We start from the raw sequence: 21,751 nt of genomic DNA, 5'->3' as shown, positions 1-21,751 counted from the left end.
GGAAAGATGTTTGTGTAATTGCCCCATGGAAACAATAGCTTGGCAAAAAAAAAAAGGCATAATTTAGACCTTATGTGCCCAGCTGGCATGTGCGACTTCAGCACCTGCAAATGTAAGCTATAGTGCTAAGGATGTGTGTCTCATTCATTGTGAGCTTAGGAAAGCTATTGGCAATTCCAAGATACAGGATAAATAAAAGGATAAAACAGGAAAATGGCTCCCCAGCTTCAGAAATTTGACATGGCAGTCTTTAGGCTTGTCTCTCTTTTCTCCCCCTTTCTGCACCTGGCAGATTTTTCTGGTTTTAATTTTAAAATGAAATATGCAGCATATTAAAAGCTTCTATAATATGAAAGCAATCAATTCAAGCCTACGATTTCAGCTGTGTCTTATGCTTACTCATTTCTATGTTTCTTGAGTAGTGGTATATAAAGAAATCTAGCACAAGACCAAGTAAGAATATAATTAAGTTTTGTATGCATGGTTACTGGGAGCTCATACCTTAGCTTGAGTTTATTCTGATAAGCCTAATGAATGGAATTTGAATAGCAGTTTTAAGAGTCCCTCTGCTCCTCATCTACCCACTTACAAAATATTTGTCAACTCAGTCTGGGAGCTTGCGAGCTCTACAGCCATTGCTCTTGAGCAGTGGGCTTTGGTAAGGAAAAATGGGCAAATGACACAAAATACAAGCTCTGAGCTTAACTTGAAAAGTTTTTTAGCTACTGTTTCTGTTTCTCACATTCATCTATAGCTGGAACTTAAGAAGCAGTGTCAAATATTTGTAGTATTATGTAGGCAAAGGATTTAAAAGTTTGTAAAATTTGAACCACTGAGAATGAGGCACTTTGGATCCTGGTGACCTTTTAAAGCAGGACTCTGCTTTATTTTCTGCTCTACAGCATCACCAACAAATCCAGTTATGAAACTTTTAACACCTGTATGTCCTGGTAGGGCATAAATCCTGCCAGGCAGGTTTAACTCTTGCTCTCCTCATCCTGTCGAAGTGGGGTCTGTGAGCCAGTAGATGAGCAAAAATAAGGGTTTTGTCCCAGCAAAGCCTTGAGGGCTAGGGGAGTTAGCACCTCGTGTCGGGTGTCTTGTGCTGCCCTCACCGTGCCTGCATAGTCAAAGGAGGCAGGAAGCTTTGAATTCATTGGCCAGAACAATGCTGCTAGTGCCTATTGGCCAGTTTGATTTCAAAATGAAGTATGTAAAGGGAGATGATGTAGAAACTGTGCCTTTCTACTTTAGCATTTCTACAGGAGCCTTTGTCTGCATCAGCCTTCCTATCTCTCGTCACTCACAGCGGGTTAACAAACAGCCATGTGTATGCAGCTCCCACTAGTAGCTTAGCAGCATTTCTTCCCTCTGCCTGAAATATTTGTATTTTAGCCCGGGATCATTGTGCATTTGAAAGCATCTTTCATACAGGAGACCTACTCAGGGATCAAAGAGTCATGAGGATATATACTGGAGTGAATGCCAAGACTCCATAGGCATAGATGGAATTTTCCTGGTTTTGCATTGTTATTTTCCAAGTTCTGATTGTTTAAACTGTTTAATTCTGTGCAATTGCTTCCTGTCAACCAAAACAATCTAAAGAACCTCAGGGAATTTCCCCAAGTTTTGCATATTAATCATAGAATCAACCAAGTTGGAAGAGACATCCAAGATCATCCACTCCAACCTAGCACCCACCCTAGCCAGTCAACCAGACCATGGCACTAAGTGCCTCATCCAAGGTTTTTTTTGAACACCTCCAGGGATGGTGACTCCACCACCTTCCTGGGCAGCCCATTCCAATGCCAATCACTCTCTCTGCCAACAACTTCCTCCTAACATCCAGCCTATACCTCCCCCGGCACAACTTGAGACTGTGTCCCCTTGTTCTGTTGGTGGTTGCCTGGGAGAAGAGGCCAACCCCCACCTGGCTACAATGTCCCTTCAGGTAGTTGTAGACAGCAATGAGGTTCCCCCTGAGCCTCCTCTTCTGCAGGCTAAACACCCCCAGCTCCCTCAGCCTCTCCTCACAGGGTTTGTGTTCCAGGCCCCTCACCAGCTTTGTTGCCCTTCTCTGGACACGTTCCAGCACCTCAACATCTCTCTTGAATTGAGGGGCCCAGAACTGGACACAGTACTCAAGGTGTGACCTGACCAGTGCTGAGTACCGGGGAAGAATAACCTCCCTTGTCCTACTGGCCACACTGTTCCTGATGCAGGCCAGGATGCCATTGGCTTTCTTGGCCACCATAACCAATTATTAATTTCTGCTACAACTTGATACTTACTGTCAGGATGCTTTTTTTTTTTTCTTAGAAGGTTTTTCTGCAGTTCTGCTGGAGCTATATGTGGATGGTACAGTGTTTGGCAGAAAGCCAAATGTAATCTGGGAACCTGCTTAAAGATGAGAGGCACTAAGCCATGTGTGCAAAGTTTTGGTCATTATCTTTGCCGGTGCATAAATGTATGCATTTTTTGATTGCAGGTTAGAGAGTAAATCTGACTCCTAATTTTATTTGTGCTTCCATGTGTGTCCCATAGGGAGGGAAAGCACAGAAACAATTATAGTAGGGATATATTGAGGTTGCTTATTAGCACATCTGCCCTTGGTAGATAACCTGAAAAGGCATGCGTCCTTATGCTCATCTTTTTTCAAGCAACTGACAATCTGCTAATGGGGTGTGAGTGTAACCCCCTCCTGGAAGAGAGTATAGTCTGTGCTTTCAGCAGCCAGGCTGACAGCTGGGTGAAGGCTAACCACATGAAGTTCATTAAGGACAAGTGCAGGGTCCTGCATCTGGGGAGGAATAACAACAGATTGGAGGCTGCCCTACAGGAAAGCAGCTCCATAGAGAAAGCCCTTGGAGTCCTAGTGATCAGCAAGTTCACTGTGGAATAGCAATGTGACAATCCAACAAACATCTTTTTTTCCCACTGTGTCCCAGGTTGGTAACTATAGGGTTAAAAAAAGTCCTCTGGGGACTAGCAAATTGTTATTCAACCCCATAATTCTGCAATCTCCTTATAAACTTACAGCGAGGTCAGCTCGTGCTCCTTTCCTCCTCCTCCTGTCCTGCGTCTGGCAGGGGCCACTTCATTGGGAAGAACATGTAAGCAGTAGGCCTGTCTTGGGGCCTCCAGAGGCTTGTGTTTAGGCCTCTTGGATGGTGGAGGCATTGGGGGGGGGGTGTGGAATTGAAGCACTGGGGAGTATAGATTTAGTTTTTTGTTGGGGGAAAATTCAAGGGAGTTTGTGGGGGATGCAGTAATTGCTTTGTAATGTCTTCTCTGTACCTCTCTCCAAATAGAATTCTGTATTTTTTTTCTCCAATTTCATTTGAGAGCTTCATTTCTGTCAGCTATCTTTAAAAACCACAACACACTCTCAGTTCAAGAACCTGGCTTAAAGTGAACAGTCATCACAAGGCGTCAGGCCATACCTTGAGTACTGTGTCCAGTTCTGAGCCACTCAATTCAGGAGAGCTGTTGAGACACTGGAAGGTGTCCAGAGAAGGGTGACAAAGATGGTGAGAGGCCTGGAACACAAACCCTGTGAGGAGAGGCTGAGGGAGCTGGGGGTGTTTAGCCTGGAGAAGAGGAGACTCAGGGGGGACCTCATTGCTGTCTATAACTACCTGAAGGGAGGTTGTAGCCAGGTGGGGTTGGTCTCTTCTCCCAGACAACCAGCAACAGAAGGGGACACAGTCTCAAGTTGTGCCAGAGGAGATATAGGCTGGATGTTAGGAGGAAGTTCTTCACAGAGAGAGTGATTGGAATGGGCTGCCCAGGAAGGTGGTGGAGTCACCATCCCTGGAGGTGTTCAAGAAAAGCCTGGCTGAGGCACTTAGTGCCATGGTCTGGTTGACTGGCTAGGGCTGGGTGCTAGGTTGGGCTGGATGATCTTGGAGGTCTCTTCCAACTTGGCTGATTCTCTGATTCTGAGAGAAATCCTTAAGTGTTCTGATATGTTTGGTTCTAAAACCAATTGTGTCATAACAATAAAGCTTCCAAGTACAGGAAGAAAGCCTGTTGAAAACAGTAGGCTAATCTAGAAGCTGAGTAACATTCCACATTTATCTGGAATTAGTGGAAGAGAGAAAACCTAATTAAGGTGAGCTAGAACTGCTAACAGCAGGATTTTAATCCTTACATTGTAAGATGTGGTCAAGACAGACCCCGCTCTTTGGTAGGCAAGTTTTCCATTACAGCCCCTACTGAAAAATGTACCACATCTTCAGCTTAATAAAACATGGAAATTGAACTCTTAAAAAATGCATTGAAAATTGTGTGTAAAATCACCTCAGCATATATACTGAGCATTATGTAAATCCAGTTGCCTAATAGCACATTTTGTTATGTGACTGAAAACTTGCAGGAGGCCTAATTTAAATGTGCACATCAGTTTTTATTACCTTTATATGTGACAAAACCTGTGCAAAGCCATGGAAGGTGATAAATGCACTCCTGTATTGCGTTTCCCAGTAGGTATACACATGTATCATCCAGAGATAGGACCGTGGCACGTCCTTCATGATTTTACTTGTAGCCACTGTCATAAATATTCTTGCTGAGTGCTAAAAGCAGAGATGTGCATGATTCATTGCATCTTCTCAGTCATATAGGAGTTTTCAAATTGCAGCAGATCCAATTAGGATCTTAAAATCCCTGATGTATTTACTGCAGATACTGCAATCTCCGCATAGCTCGCAATGCCAGCTGTTAGCAGTGAATCCTGTTGCCTGAAGACTCCAAATGTGCAATAACATTTTGAGACATAGTAGAAGGTTGCAACTGCTTCCTGAAGGCATCTAATGGTCTGTAGGTCTAAGACTTGACTGGACAATAAGCAATATTCTGTTATTGTTCTAGTCATGGAGGAAAATTATTTGGCTTCTTTTCAGTGCTTTGTAAAAAGGAAACTTCTTGTAAAGTACTGTGTCTTTTTGAACAGAAAATGATAGAATGAAATCCTGAAAGTCTGAGCTCCTTGGGCAGTTACTGTCTAAAGGACCTACAAAAATAACCTGACTTTGGCATATAGGACTTCTACTGTTAGACAATTTAAAAGGAAATAGCTTTTATAAATCTCTATGAAGAATGTTGGCATAGCACATTAGAGAATATTTCTTCACTGAATAGGATGTCAAACATTGGAACAGTCTGCCCAGGAAAGTGGTTGAGTCACCATCTCTGGAGGTATTTATAAGACATGCAGATGTGTTGCTCAGGGATTGGTTAGGGCTGGGTGATAGGTTGGACTGGATGATCTTGGAGGTCTCTTCCAACCTGGTTGATTCTATGATTCTATGGTTTAGCACTGGACTTGACAGTTCTAGCTTAATGCTTGGACTCAATGATCTTAAAGGTCTTTCCCAACCCCAATAATTCTATGATTTTTTAACTTGAGACAAAGCTTCTGCTGAAAATATGAACCTCACATTAGCTTCATTGCTGCCCCAAGGCAACAAATTCCAAACCCAAGGATTGTACACTGAAATTATGTAGCCTCCAGTCACAAAACCTGCACACAAACAATCTTAAAAGGACTGTCCTACCTTATGGAAACAATTGCATTGAGACAGGAAATGTTTTCTAATGCTCCATACTAAAAAATACACAGCTAAAAATGTCTGCTAATTTATATGGAAAAATAAATGCTCTTCAAATTATAGGAGAATGCATCAAACCAGAAACAGAAGGCAAAACATGTTTCACCTGATATCTTTTCATCTGCAGCATTGATACATGCTGCATAATTAACCTGCCCCAGTTATCACCAAAGGAAAATCTACCAAATCATCCATAGTTCCTATGCAACAGGAACTGGAAGTTGCAGTAGTGTTTTGTTTTGTTTTGTTTTTTCATTCTGTGTTCTGCAGCTGAGTAAAACCTAACATGCACTATGTAACTGCAGATATTGGTCAATAAAATGACAGAGTAACTGATTGTGCTAGCTTGAAGCAGGGTAGAATGTTTTGGTGAGAAGAACTAGATCATAGGCTGTGAAAGGAAAACAGTGGTGATGTCTGCTTCCCTCAGAGTCTTGCTGAAGAAGAAATGAAAACATTAGATAACACTCTTGCCATTTTGTCTCGCTCTCTGGCTGAGCTTCTGACTGAGCTGCATCTCCCTAACCTCACCTTCTGCTCCTTAACCTCTTGGCTGAACCTCTGTTCTTCCTTGGGACCGGGGTAAGGTTGAGAGGGGCAGGTGCAGAGGTGGTTGAGAGCCCCTCCTGGGGACTCAGGTTTCTGGGAGGGCTGTTGTGTTTCTGTATTATCTTTTATTTTGTATATTTCTGTATATAAAACTGTATATCTACTGTAAATATCTGCTTGTATATTGTGCTAGCTGTAAATAAATAGCTTCATTTATATTCCCAGAGCTGGCTGAGTCTAGTCTGGGTGATTTCTAAAGTGTGGGGTGCAGGGAACACCCAAACCATCACACTCGTTCAGCTTGAGTGTTCAAGCCATGGCTGCTGCCTTAATAGGAATGACTTCATAGGAGCACAGGGGATAACTTTGGAATTGGACAGGTATCACATTTACCTGTTAGTTTTGGGGTTTTTTTTTAAGTTCTTGGAGATTTCTCTAATTCTGATATTGAGGAGAAAGAAATAATGACATTCAGACCTTTCTTGCTGTGTGAGAAATGAGTGTAATCTGTGATGATGAACAAAGCAGAGGATATGCATTTAATATTTTGTCAGTGGCCCAGAGGTATGACAGCTAAGAAATATCTAAACTTTTAGAGAAGTGACCAGACTGTCTCTGTACATCCACAAGTGGGAATTTATCAGTCAGCCTTTTTTTTCCTTAAATAAAGAAAAAAATCCATTAACTTCAAGACTGAAATTTTACTATTGTGTTTATAGAGTGCAAGAGAAGCTGAGTCCCAAGTGGTAATTTTACAATTATCTATCTAGTTGAAAATAGCATTAATTTGGAGAAACCATTAACACAATGTGAAGAATAACATGGGAAAAAATGTTAACATCTTTGCAGATTTGTGCTGAGGCTGTTATATAATATTTCTGCCTAAGAAACTGCAGCAGAATTGATTGAATAACCCCTAAGAAATAACATTTTTATTCATAGATTTTTTTACTGTCACTTGAAAAAGGATACAATACATTCATCACATCAGAAGTATGATATATTCTTCTAAGTAAAAAAAAATACATCTACTTTAATTGCTGTTTAATTGTGATGAACCTTACATCATGGGAATACTACACACAACAAAGCTGATTCTTTCATTGTGTCACTTTTCACCTGAATACCTGCATTAAAATCAATATCAGGAAGAATATGTGGCTTTAGAATCCCAACTAAGCCTTATTGTTACCATTCATTAAGTCAAGAAAAAATTCCATAAATGAAGTAACCTTGTCTGAACCTATGGAACTGTGAAAAAAAAATCTGTGTCTGATCCTTACAACTTTATCTTACTGTAGCCATTCAATAACTTTTACATAGTTATTTAAAAAAAACAAACCAACAAACAAAAAACCAAAAGCTTGAAAATTGTTTATTATTCCCTGCCAAAGTCCTGCTTGAAGTGTTTCTGCCTGCAAAGCACTTACATCTATACAATTGTTCTGTATTCTAGCTACAGAAGTAGACCAAATAATCCTGATATTCCTTAGATTACTAGGTCTGTTTTCTAGCATTTCTTTTCCATTAAAAACACTCTAGTTTTGATATATTATGTTTTAAAATATCTGTGTGGTTTAGAGAGAAGTCTTACTTCACATAGTTTCTATCTTCATTGAACAGTTCACTGTCATGACACTGCAAAAGCTTCAGTACTCACATTTTTCTAAGTGGCAGGTAAGGTTACTTGTCAAATTCAGAAGTGATATAAGGCCACTGAATTCAGTGCAATAATATCTAATATGCATATGGATCACTTGTTTCATCCAATAATAATATAGATGCCCTCTAAATATCTTATTCTATCACTTTCTTTCAGGTTACAGATCTGAGATGTCTAAATTTCTGTATGCAGAATCACAAAAGAATTTTCCCTAATTCTTCAGAGACGTTGAAATCCTTTAACTCCAGTGAGCTTTCACTCCATGAGAGTCTTAAGCTGAAGGTTCCATAACGGTAAGGTTGAATATCTTGCTACTATTTGTGAAAGTTTGAATCCTAACTTTCAGATTTTCAATCATGTTGCATATTTGTTGCAAGGGGATAGACACGTAGTGTAAGTGATATAAGGAAGGCAACTGGGAACAAGCAAGCTATGAAATAATAGAGGCTTTGCTCAGGGGAAGGAATAACTGCTTTCATGTTAAATGTGCTCTCACTCTGTGTCACAGACTAAACTGACACAGCATGCACCAGGGAAAAAGCTCTTTAGATTGCTGAGGAGATATTTATTTGCTTATAGCTGTAATTTCATCAGAATGCTAAAAGCTCCAACCGAAAGCAGTGAAGTTAATCTATTGTGGCAATTTGCTCTGAAAACAGGAAAAGTCCTTAAAACTAATAGTTTATGCTTACTTAGACTACAGTGTTCTACCTCTTGAGATAGCCTTTGCTTCAGCCTTTTAGTTAAAACAAATGAAAGAATGAAAATTACAATACATGAGTGAAACAGAGAAAAGCAATCAGTGGTTCCTTCACAGCTCTATCAGTTGGAGGATCCATTAACCTACAGCTCTTATTAGGTGACCTTAGAGGAACCCACAGAAGATAAACTCCAAGGGAGTTGTACTTCTCACTAGAAGCCTCCTGGTATCACCGAAGCAAGCAATTAAATGTCTTAGCTGTATTTTTTTTTCTCTTTTCATTTGGATATGAGAAGGTATGTTGTTTTCACTTCAGTGTTCATCAGAATTGTCCAGAAAATTCTGATGGTTGCTGGTTTCTTTCAGTGTCTAAACAAAATCAGTGTTTTACCCCTTTTTCCTCTCTACATCTAATTCCTTTCTTTCCAAAAGAGGGAGACAGGAAGGCATCCTATTATTGTATTGCTCTGTTAGGTGTTTTGGACTCTAGGAAGCTAAATCAGACCAATACAGATAGATAGAGCAAATGTCACAAGATATTTATTTATATGCTAATTGTGGATGATGTCTTTTTCATGTTCCTGAATGTAAGTAAGCAGGGAACCACATGAAGATTTAGTTAAATATATAGCTTGGGAAAAAAAATGATTATGAGAAAAATTGCTGCATACTCTGTTAAAGGAGTTTGACAGGTATCTCCTATTCCCCAAAGGTCCTCTCAAACCCATTAAACTCCTCTGCAAGAGAAAGTGATTTCACTGACTTTGGTGTAATATTTAGAAGAACAACAGAATAAACAAACTCAGGAGATTTCTTTTCTTTAAAAAAAAAAAAGTCTATCATAGAAATAAGAAACAAGTTATAAGAATTCTTTCTCATAAAGTTGCTGGGACTTCCCCTAGAAGAAACTTTGGACAGATAAGTTGTAGTTTGGATTTTTCTCTCCCCACCCTCTGTACACAAAGCCTGGAGAGAGGCTGTACACAACCAACCTGCTCACTTTCTCTCCCTTCCCCTCCAGCTACCTTGCAAAGTCAAAACAGAATGTGGTCTGTCTGCATGTGTTAATGAAGGGAAAAATAATTGATGCAAGATGGTATTTTTCCAAAATTAATATTGTTTATTAATTTTGGTATTCAGAACTCTCACCACCCTTGGCCACTAAATTTTAATAGTATTTGGTTCTTCTCATGGTCATGGAAACCAAAATTCCTATGGTCTCACTGAGTGGGAGAAGTTTTGATTTTCTGTATTACTTCTATATAATCATAAATATCTGTATGTATTGTAGATGTATGCTTGTAAATATGTGCCAGGCTGTAAATGTAATTAACTTCTAGCCATCTGAGTTAGCCTGGCGATTCCAAGAGGGAGGAGGCAAATTCCCAACCCACATCAGGTGTCCCTGCCCATGGCAGAGGGCTTGGAATTGGATGACATTTGAGGTCACTTCCAGCCCTGACAGTTCTGTGATTCTGTGCTGTTCTAATCTACTTACCAATGTTTTTAGTGTTTATATAAGTAGGCATCCAGTCAAGGGAAAGATGCAATTAAGTAGCTGGTAAGGACTTGATGATCTCCTTGGGTGGCTTCCAACCCCTAATATCCTGTGAAAGATATATCTGCCTGATAAGTCTTAAGCTCAGAGCAAGAAAGAGGAAGAAAAGCTTCTGTTTAACTGCATGTTGTGAGAAACATAGGGTCTGTCTTTGTCTTTGGCACACTTGAGCACACCTATTTTAATGTGGGCTGGCTTAGCCTTTACTCAAATGTGACCTGTATTGTAGAGCATGATGTTATAGTAACAGTTATGATGAGTCTGCACTATGGTAGTACTATCTTGGCTTAGATGGGCAGCAGACAGTGAGCCAGCATGGCTTTATGTTCCTATATACAGATGCTTCTGAAGTAATGTAATTTAGTCTTTAAAAGCCTACAGATCAGTGTGTTTTGCTAACCAAAATACCCAAGAATAGACAAATTATGATTCCAGCTCATATAGAACAATATTCTCTCTGCTCATACAACGTGTCTTGAGAGACAAGTGCCCTGCAAAGAAGAGTGGTAGTGTAGCTAATGTGAAAGGATTAAATTCTCATTTATGTGGGAGGTTAGACTAATATCCAGAGTTTTGCATTCACAGAAAAATCATTCTTGTGATAAGCTAACACTAACCTTGATGTTAAAAAATGGCCACTTTAAAATGTCTACCATAATATTAGAGGAAATAGGGACAATTTCTTCAGAGTGTGGTTCCAGGAAGAAAATGAGATTTTGAAATTACAAGTCACTTTTAGGTTGGAGGAATAACTGAGGCAACACATTGCCATGCTGGGCAGGAACTTTTTGCCATTGGTCCCTGTCAAAGAAGTAGGGGGAGGTGGGCAAGGCAGGAGTTTGCTTGCTGCCTTGACCATGGACTTGCCTCTGTTCCCTCTTTTCCTTATTGTTCCCCCACCAGAACAAAGGCAATGAACTAAGAGGGGTACTTGACTCTCAGTACTTTTTAGTGGGTGTTCCTGACTCTTCTTCAGAGCAAGCAGAGCCTGGATTCAGCAGTCAATCTCATCCTCAGCAATCCTGGTGCTTCTAAGGCTTTCAAGTCTGTCTTGTGGTCTTTCAACCTTGCCTTGTAGTTGTGCTGCTTGGCTGAACAGATCATCTGCTCATCTACCTGATCACACCATGCAGAACCCCCTGCTACCAGGGAGAGGCTGAGACATTCCCTGCAGCCTGCAACTTGCATCATCACATCCTTCTGTGGGAGTTCTGTTTTGGTTGGCATCAGGAGCATGATTGTCTTCTTTTTACATATCCTGAAGTACATTTTTCTACTGGCATATATGTTTACAGCCCCATGCTGGTATCAGAAGTGATATCAAATAGACAGTTGTAATGTTTTAAATTTGCATGTTCTGTAGTTAGAGTTTAGGGCAAGCTAGTTTAAACTGACCTTGTACTTTATTTGCATTTGATTTATATTGATGTTCAAAGATGTGATGGTTTGGTGCTGGCTGGGGGCCAAATGGCCACCAAAGCCTCTCTTACCACTCCCATTCTTAGATGGACAGGGGAGAGGGGAAACCATAACAGAATTCAGTGGTAAGATAGAAGTAATTTAATAATAATGATAAGCACAAGTGATAGAATGTGTGGAAGCAATAGCAGACAGAGATGTTAACCTCTATTCCCATCAGCAAGATGATGATAGGTCTTGGGGAAGCAGGGCTCTTTATGCATAATTGGTCCCCTAGAGCACAGATGCCATGGGCAAATTTCCCTATGCTTCCTTCTTTCACTTTGTTCTTATATCTGAGCTGACATCATATGGAATGGAATATTCCTTTGGCTGGTTTGGGTCAGCTGGCTTGGCTGTATCCTCTCAGATTCTTGGGGTGGAGAAATGTTGGAAAAGCTCAGCAGTAGTCACAACATCGGTGTGTCATCAGCACCCAGCTTACAGCACTGCAAAGCACAGCTCTAGAAAGATGCTTTGAGGAGAATGAACTCCAGCTCAGCCAAACCAAATACAGAGGAATAGGATTTTGCTGGCAGAAACATTCACATAAATGAATGTTAGTGCTACATGGAGGAATATCTGCAGAATATTTCAGCTTGAAAAAGAGGATTTTTTAGTTGCTTCAAACATTCATTCATCTGAGAAACCAGGAAACTGCTGACATACAATATTTATGCAATATATTACAGGTTTTGAGTATTTGTAACCAGTTCCCTATGGAAAGAGTATGCAAATACAGAGTAAACATAAAAGTGATTTGATCAGTCTGAGGAATTTGTAAGTAATAGAAAAAAAAAATCAGTCTTTCAACTCATGAAGTAAAAGAAATGTACCTCTTCTCCAAGGGCCATTTTAATTTGTAAACCTCTGTGGATCAGTTAACAAAAGGATGAAGTGGAATTTTCTGTAGAACAAAGACCAAGTACGAACTGTGAGGTGCTGCAGTACAGCAGAGCTCCTTGCTATTCTCCTCTTGTTCCAGTCTTCTATTGTGCTATTCTTTTCAACACTGCAGTGCAAAAATGTTTGGCAGTTTGACTGAAAATGAGAAAGAAATCACTTTACATAATCACTATTTTCACATAAACTACAACTTATCCCAAAGGTGAACTCTTCTAGAAAGATGATTTAAAAAAAAAATCAATATATGCTCAAGCTTCATAGTAAAGAATCTTCAGCATTGGTAATGTGAAGGTGCCAGGTAAGTACAGCTGCTGATAGTGACTGTTTAAAAAGATTATGCTTTCTGTTATATGATACAAAACTCTAGTAAGCCTTTTAGTTTATCAAGTACTCTGATCTGGCTTGTGACAAATGTAGTATTTCTTTAGCAGTTTATCCAAACTGGAATGACATTTATCTGGGGTATCTTGGGATGACTCAATTCTGTTCTTCTTTGTGTGTTCCAGAGTTGAAATAATGAAAGAATTTCTCCCTATCAAATAGTCTTCTTTTCATTTCCCACCCCCCCCCCAAAACTCCTCTTAATGCTGGTGAGATTTACAGTGGTGGGAAGCAATAAGAGTTTTAAGTTAGCATTTTAGTATCGAGTAGAGTGTGACTTATAGGTCCTCTTGCCTTCAGTTATACTAACTGAAGGAAGTGACACTTGCCTGCACAGATACGTGGATGAATTTGGTGAAAATTAAACAGATCCTTACTGAAATGCTTTCCAGAAATATAAATCTCATTGTTGCCTAAAAGTTGCTACCCTGTCACTGGAGCGCTTGATAAATGTGTCAATAAGCCATCTGTGCTCCTTTCTTAGTGTGAATGGCTCAGTGAGCCCAGTTTTGCCTTCTGAGTAAAACAGACTCATCTCCTGCTGTTGCCACAATTATCTATTTCACTGTTCCACCCTTTGCTACTGATGGAGTCCACAAATTCTTAACAGTATCCTCATCCTCTCCTGCAGGTAGGACTCATTATACTACTCAATCGATCTTTATGTTTCCCATTGAGACCTGGAGCTAAGCATAAACTAGCTTGTTTTCCCCCTACAAAGTTAAATGCCAGATAAGTCATCCATCAGACATCTATTCCGTGCTCCCTTTCATTTAGTTTCCAGATACCTTGAAAAGATATATAACACTCATCTAAAACAGGCTGGTGTGTGGAAAGGATGACATAGTTGCTACTGCCTTTTCATTTTCTGAAGCATCATAGTAGTAGATTTGTTGATATAAATCATACAGAGCTGTGTGCACTGTATGGTGGTTTTAATTTGATGCTCACAAGTAGATAAAACAGAAGGTTTGTTGTATAAACTCAGTTTATAATCTTACATGTGGTACTCTGTGGGAGTAACTGTTCACAGTTTGGAGTTTTAATTACCTGCAAGTTAATAGCTTGGAAACATTTATTCTGGAAGCTATTGATTTTGTCTGAATTACACAGTTTAGTTGTTAAAAGTAATTTCTCCAGCTGCACTGATGACATTTTTCATTCGCATGGCAAGGTCAGGTACTTCTTTGTGAAATTTTGTAATATACAAGCAGCAGAAGGAAACCTCTCTTTTTCTGCAGGCTTTAGGTTCTTAAAGTCTTTGTATGGAAAGCTACATCCTTCTTAGAGGCAAATAATTGTATTGCAAGTTGTATTGTATGAGAAGTCTCCTCCAAAGCTCATACTCTCACAATGTTGTTTACATATGGTATAAAATCATGACATTCTAGTGTCTTTAGATATGGCTAACAAACATATTGTTGACGTGTAGCAGATATTTTACTGGAAGATCTACTGCCTACTTTGCACAGTTTCGTCTACAGTTATTATCGTTGTGTAAATATGAAAGCCTACAAAAGAAAATCATGTGATCTAGGAAGGTTGTTTCTGCCGAGTTGATGCTCCCCCTGAGATACTCCAAGCAATAAGCTGCATGTGTTAGTGCTGGCTCTGTGCAGAGTTGGTGTCAGGGCCTCTGCACTGTTCTCTCTCTTCAGTGCAGAGGTACTGAAGTGACCCTGGACAAAATCCGGCACATCTCAACAGGCTCCTTATTCTGGCTTCAGCACCAGCATGACTATAAATGAGAGCAGAGAGAAGGAAGAGGCAGCATTCATGCTGTGGCAAGAGCAAGTCAAGGAAATACAGAACTCTCAAGACTAGGGTAGAATCAGAAAGTATTGGTAGATGTCAGAGGAGGGCTTCAGAACTAGGTAGGCATGGATTCATCTGAAAGTTTTTTCATCTGAGACACTGATACCAAAAGGATGAAATGCTCTGAACTGGAAGATCTAGGAATAAGGGGAAATAGACCATGTACAGTCTAACTTGCCCCTTTCAGTTTGTCCAGATATAAAATGATGACAGTAATTTTTGATTGACTTTCTAAGAACATTGAAAAGTGTACAGCAGATGTTGGCACGTCAGATTTTTCTTTAGATTAGGCTTCCCTAATTGAATCCTTTGCTTAATTTCCTCAGTGGCTTTCCTTACGTATATGGAAATAGAATTGAATACTGAAGTATGTACAGGTAGCTCAGACTGTGTACATCTCAGCTGCCTAATAGAGATGTTAATATACAATCAGAGATGCAACACCTCAACTTCTGAGAGTCCTCTTTCTCCTCCTGCATTGCTTAAGGTATTGACTGAAATTGCCTTTCAATTAGGCAGTGGCATGAGAACTGTGGAGCGCTGACAATTTTGAGGAAGATCATCTATAAAAAGATTGCTCTACAATGCATATTACAGATTATTTCTGTGCATCTATGTGTGCCAGAACATTCACCTGAGAAAACCAAAATTAATCCACATTTGCATTGGAGAAATTGCTTTCAGATTAAATTAGTCTGATTTATCAGGACTCACCATGGTAACCTCAGACTTCATAAGAGTTGCTCCCTTAGTCTTGCATTGCTCTTGCTAGGAGAGAGCTTGGAGAATGGATAGCCACAGAAACCACAAGAACAGAGTGAGGAGAGCTGTGGGAAGCAGCTGCCATCAGAGCTTCTAAAGAGTGCTTCTAGTGAGAAGCAATTATTCAGAGTCCAGTCCTCCCAGTGATGTTCCTCAGTCTAACATATGGGTGACCTGCACTCTTTAAAGCTTCTAGGTAACCTGCAATTTTCAAACACTCATTGTTATGAAATTAATGAACAGCATGCTCCAGAACACAGCAGACTGGCAGAAAACACAAATAATGCAATGCTAAAGATTCAGCAATTTCACTAGTAAATGGAAAATACTGTAGCAGTTCAAAATAGCCCACAGAGTATTTTTTAATTCACTTCTAATGACAGTATTGCAGAGTGAGGCTATAATGCTCAAGAGCGTGTGAAAGAAGAGGCAGCACCAGTGGCAAGCAGAGGGCATAGGTGTAATCAAAGAAATTTTAACAGAAACCTGGAGGCTTACTTAGACTCCGGAAGGATTGGTAGATAACAGAGAAGGGGACTAGGACTGGGCAGACCTGGACTTACTTAATCATAGGACACTGGTGGGGTTTTATTCAGCCTTTTATCTGAGCTAAAACAGCTATTCTAAAGCTTGGGGGGAAAAGGGAGTGGCTGGGTGGTGGTGTTAGTTGTTTCTTTTCCTGAATCACTTTTCTGCTAATTCCCACTCCTATTTTTAGCAAAGCTCTTAGCCAGGGAGCTAATCAACCCACAGAATGAATATGGAATTGCTTAAAGTAGAATCTAAGTAGTATGATTCTGATTACTCTTTTTATTTTTTTTCCTTTGTATACTAGCTGATATAATGTAATAAGAACATTAAAACATAAATGCAGAGCATATTGACAAACTTGGCAAACGGGATTGTCACACTACTTAATAAAGTGTGGCCACTCTGTATGGATTTAATATTCTCAGATGTTTCTAAACCAGATCACAGAATTAACCAGGTTGGAAAAGATCTTCATGATCATAGAGTCCAACGAATCAACTAGGTGCCTCATCCAGTCTCCTTTTAAACACCTCCGGGGGGGTGACTCCACGACCTCCCTGGGCAGCCCATTCCAATGGGCAATCACTCTTTCTGTGAAGAACTTCTTACGTCCAGCCTAAACCTGCCCGGGTGCAGCTTGCGACTGTGTCCCCTTGTTCTGTTGCCTGGGAGGAGGGACCAACCCCCACCTGGCTACAACCTCCTTCTCTTTTGTTCCTTAGCCATTGCAGTATTTTTCCCCTCAGCTGAAGAACTGCTTGAGATCTATGTGCATCAAATCAACTAAAGTGCTGAGAACTAAAAAAGTTTCACAGCCTAAGTCTCCCTTTGAGCTGTGATGTCGTTATGAGACATGATGCAAGAAATTGTTCTTGTGCTGTGCATTGGTAGATTGGCACAATTACTATGCACCTTGAATTTGATCTGCTTCATAAAAATCTATATTTATTTGTGGCAGTTCATGCAGAAGGGTCTAGAAGTGCCTTATACTGAGATATTTCCCTGGTTTTGCTGGAACAGAATCCCTTCGTGGGCTGCAGCCCATTAGAAGTTCTGAGTCAACCAGGACAGCTGATCTAAGTTGGCTATAGGTGTATCCCAGACCATAAGCACCAGACACAGCATGAAGGGGGAAGTCTGCAGAGGAGAGGGGAGCTTCCTGCTTGAGTGTCCTATTTGGGCTTCTCCTCGGGCTGCTTCTGTTCCTTCTGCTGTTGAAGATTGCCTTTTCATTTAGTGTGACTGCTGTACCTTTGCTGGGCTGGGTATAAGTATATATACTTTGTGCTGACATCAGTATCAGTTTGGCCGTTTCACTAGGTTCTTTTTCATTTCTGTCTGTGGGTCTTCCTTCATTCTCCTGATCTCTTCTCTCTGCTGGAGAGAGATCATCAGGTAATAAATTAACTGCTATAGTTAAGCCCAAATGCAGGCAAAATGTGGAGAGACATTTACTGCAGTATAACTATTTACACAGTAGGAATGAAAAAGACTGGTGTTACCGATACTAAAGGCAACAGAGCTAGGAGAAATATAGCAGCTATTTTGGGCAGCCATTAAATATCTGCAAGAAATCAAGGAAGTAACTATCGCAACAGAAACAACTGCAAGGTGGATTTGAGGAAGCAGATAGTAAAAGATCAAATCAAGGCAAGTTTTGAGTTCTTGCAAGACAAGTCCACACATGATCTGATCTTAAATTACGCTAGTCTGTCAGCATATAGTCCTGGAGTCACAAGACAGAATTAGGTTGTACTGGAAATGTGAGTGCATCTCTGATCATCCTGGTGTTGACCATGCAGAGTATAGGCAAGAAGTGCTGATGTAGAAGTCCAATGTAAAAACTGTATCAGAGTCCAATCCTATCATAAGGATGCAGCCCTGAACAGTTTCTCTCTACTGGTGGAAATTAGATACAGAAGGGGCACACATTAGTGAGGAGTTTCATCTATCTTTCAAATCTTTGTAATATTAGTTTGTCATACCAACTACTTGGTCAGATTATGTCTCTTGATCCTGTTGAAAAGCTTTGCAGAAGTTTGTAGATTAAATACTAAATATAGGACCTTTGATTTAAGTTGATTTCCATTTATGACTTCTTACTACTCAGAAAGCTTGTAGTGACCCTATTTGTTGTTTAGTAAAGATAAAGATCTGTTAACTTACAGCATTTTTTTTTTTTTGTTCTTATGAAAACTGTGTATAGGTACTTGTCTAGCTTTTAGTCTGTGTCTGGAGCTAAATTATAGCAGTTGCTCTATAACCAGAAGACCCCTGCCTAGCAGAGAAGGGAGATAGGAAGTGGAGAGAAGATCCACAGGATGGAATGAAAAGACGTAATGAAATATTACGAGCTCATACAAACTTGAATACAAAGTTATATTCAGTCCAACTAAGGTAATGGATTCACACTAAACAAGAAGGTAGTTCTCAAGAGCAGAAAGAAGAAGAGCAGGCTGAGGATAAGCCCAAACAAGAATGCACCTTGTCCTCATAAAAATTGTGCCATTATACTGTGTGCTGCTCATAATACGGGATACACCTGTAAACCAACTCAAGTTAGCTGTCCTGGCTGACTCAGAACTACTACTCACCTGCATTCTGTAGCTGGCTTACTATTCTGTTCCAGAAAAAAACAACAGGGCAATTTGGTGAAGTTAGATTGTAATAATAAGTAAATTAGTAATAAGTGTGTTGTAAGTTTGTTGAAAATTATTTGCAAATTAATTTTTAATGCATTAGTTGATATGTCTCAGAACTGCTGTAGTCTGCATGCAGATCAAACAAAACATAAGAGGTGTAAGTTAGTTTGCTTTCTCTGTGTAATATTTCTTATCAAAATACTTCCCCATGTTACAGAAATCTAGCAAAAGGGACAGGACTTAATTAGGCCTTACAAATAGACTCTTCCGAAGATGTTATTTATGAGATACTTTTTGCCTGGATCTTCTGACTGTAATTTACTCAGAGATAAAAATCTAACCAGTTTCTGTCTTCTCTAGCGTTGAGAAGAATACAATAGCAATTAAAACCTCCCCTTCATGTTTTTCTGGAATCAATAAATTCAGCCACCTTTCACAAAGTCATACGGTCCTTCTGACTAATTGCCTTAAAGGATCATTATTTTGAATGCTACATTTTGTGAGAGAACTGGATTGTCTGTCTTCTTTCCTTTTTTTAACTTTACCAAATATAATTTTCAAGAGTTTCCTGCCTTTTTTCAGAATCATTGAATCATAGAATCAACCAGGTTGCAAGAGACCAAGATCATCCAGTCCAACCTAGCACCCAGCCCTAGCCAGTCAACTAGACCATGGCACTAAGTGCCTCAGCCAGGCTTTACTTGAACACCACCAGGGACAGTGACTCCACCACCTCCCTGGGCAGCCCATTCCAATGCCAATCACTCTCTCTGGCAAGACCTTCCTCCTAACATCCAGCCTAGACTTCCCCCCGGCACAGCTTAAGACTGTGTCCCCTTGTTCTATTGCTGGTTGCCTGGGAGAAGAGACCAACCCCTACCAGATGCATAAGCAATCAAGAGAGTAAAGTTTTATGATCTTAGATGAATGTATTTCTAATTTCCACAAAATCATATTGTGATTGAGTTCTTCACTCAGAAGAATACAAATATCACATCTGAACCTTTGAAAATCCATGAAGTCTAGTACTGTGTTGGCAGCAGTAGGAAATATCTTATTCTTGGGTTTATGCATCTGGGTTTTTTCCGTTTCTTCCCTCCCATCCTCCCCAACCCTCTTTTTTATTTAATAGGAAATCAATAAAGCAAGAAAATAAAAGCTTTGGACAAAGTTTACTTAGACAAAGAAAGCATTAAGGGTGAGGTGAGGAACAGAGCAGGAAGTCTTAGAATACATCTCTTTTGAACCATGGAAGGGAAGTTTTGATTTGGACTTGCCTCACTCTCTGAAGTGATAGATCATCTAAAGCTCTTCATATATAAAGTGAAAGACTTGCCTGTTACGTGCAAGTAGAGAAATCTTTCTGAGTGTATCCTTGACAGAAGGTCATTTTCACAACAGTGTTTTTTTCCAGGTAGCTGTTCTTCGAGGTATGAAGAAATTTTCATTTGAGAGATTTATAGCCTCACAGCAATCTCAGGGTGATACAGGAACCTTACCAAAGGTTTCTATTTTTCTACTTAGAAAAGAATTACAGGAAAGAGATTGTTCTTGGAATCTGTTAGACCCAATTCATAAATGTTGATTATTTATTTGTTATGGGAAAAGATATAATGTAGCACTTGGCATTTTTCTGTGGCATTTGTGATGGCTATTACTGAAAATAAGAGGACAAAATAAAAATTAGATATGCATCATTCTCACCAACCTCATTATTTAGATCACTTTATGTCTGCAGGGTGTGTGTTTTTTTTTTTACATTTCCACTCTCATCTCAAATCATGAAGCAGATATGCACCTTCAGATTAAATTAAATTACAAAAGTCATCTTTGAAAAGCCAGATGAGCTTTTCTAAAATGATAATGACATTATAATGAGAAGTACCAGCATTTGCTAGAAAACACATTAATGCTCACATCCTTGATAGCTATTCACTAAGTTAAATTGCTGCAACTTGTTTGTTAGCTACAGATCTGATTGCATAAAAGGAAACACATTCTAAATTAAAAATACACAAATCCAGAAAGAAAATACCAGCACTACCTTTTATATCTTGATACCTCAAGGCAGCAATATTCATGTTTGGGAGCTGAAATACGTGATGCAAATGTCAGAATTGTCCCATATATAATAAAATATGAATGCATTTGATTCCCATCCTGAAAACTCACATCTAAAAATGTTGTCCAACATTTGTAGACAACTATTTAACCAGGTCTTCATCTGACACTGGATATGCTCCAGTGCTACAAATTAAACCATAAAGGTCAGCCAAAATATAGCTTGAGAAGTAGCTTCACAGTTTATATTGGTATTTGCTTAATTCAGTTCTGCCATACCCATTTAGACACTTTAGGAAATTTGCTTTGCTGATCAGTGTAAAAGAAACAGAAAAATAGATGTCTATTTTATCTTTAATATGTCTCTGATAACAGTTATTATACTACTTAATGTCTATGGGTATTTACAAACCACATGAATAGTCTTTTTGCACAGGCACACTATTTGGCTTATGGTGTCTATAGAGATTTATTGAGAGTAAATTATGGAAGTAGGGTGAATCTCTATCAGATCATGTGAAATCATATTGGGGAAATATATTTCTCTGACTAGATATTCCCATGAGGTCTTGTCAGCAGCAATTCTGTACAGATGTGCTCCTCTAAAAGACAAGATGTTTGCATGCTTCAGAAAAACGCATGTTAAACAATATAAGATACCTAGTTTCTCACTCAGGTGACTTCAGAGTGCTTGCTCTTTCAGTACTGCAAAGCAGAATGATATAAGGAATGAGTCAGATAAAAGAAGAGCTGTGACTGTTACCTCACAATCCTCAGAAAAAAGCTGACATGCACTTGTGTTTAATTACCCATCATGTTGCACTGTTCAGGGCTACCATTCCACTTGGTACATTACTCATTTTGTAGCTGTAGCTCCACCTGTGCTCAATTAGACCTAGCTGTCCTTGAAGATTCCTAGTACCAAAGCCTCTAGACTTTATAAATCAGCTCTTAAAAGCTTGGCTTCTCTGTGCTGAGTAATGCTTGGTGTGGTGGGTTGGGAACTTACACCTCTCCCCCAGCCCTCTTAAAGTTTGTCAGACTATCTCAGATGGCTCGGAAGTATGATAAAGCTATATATTACAGCAAAGCTCAATTTGCCAGCTGATATAC

General features: G+C 39.6%; 1 long non-coding RNA gene across 1 annotated transcript in view; it reads left to right on the top strand.

Annotated features, from left to right (window-relative positions):
* LOC135183312 (uncharacterized) overlaps positions 1–20,280 on the top strand; it is a 59,347-nt gene extending 39,067 nt beyond the window's left edge. Inside the window, exons 2-3 of the long non-coding RNA XR_010305503.1 lie at positions 7,981–8,117; positions 19,992–20,280. This is a non-coding gene — a long non-coding RNA (uncharacterized LOC135183312). The remainder of the gene's footprint in view (positions 1–7,980; positions 8,118–19,991) is intronic.
* The last annotated feature ends 1,471 nt before the right edge of the window (positions 20,281–21,751 follow it).

The sequence above is a fragment of the Pogoniulus pusillus genome, chromosome 18, assembly GCF_015220805.1.
Source record: "Pogoniulus pusillus isolate bPogPus1 chromosome 18, bPogPus1.pri, whole genome shotgun sequence".
Classification (NCBI taxonomy): Eukaryota; Metazoa; Chordata; class Aves; order Piciformes; family Lybiidae; genus Pogoniulus; species Pogoniulus pusillus.
Note: the sequence above shows the minus strand (reverse complement) of the source record. Positions and strands in the feature narration are given on the sequence as shown.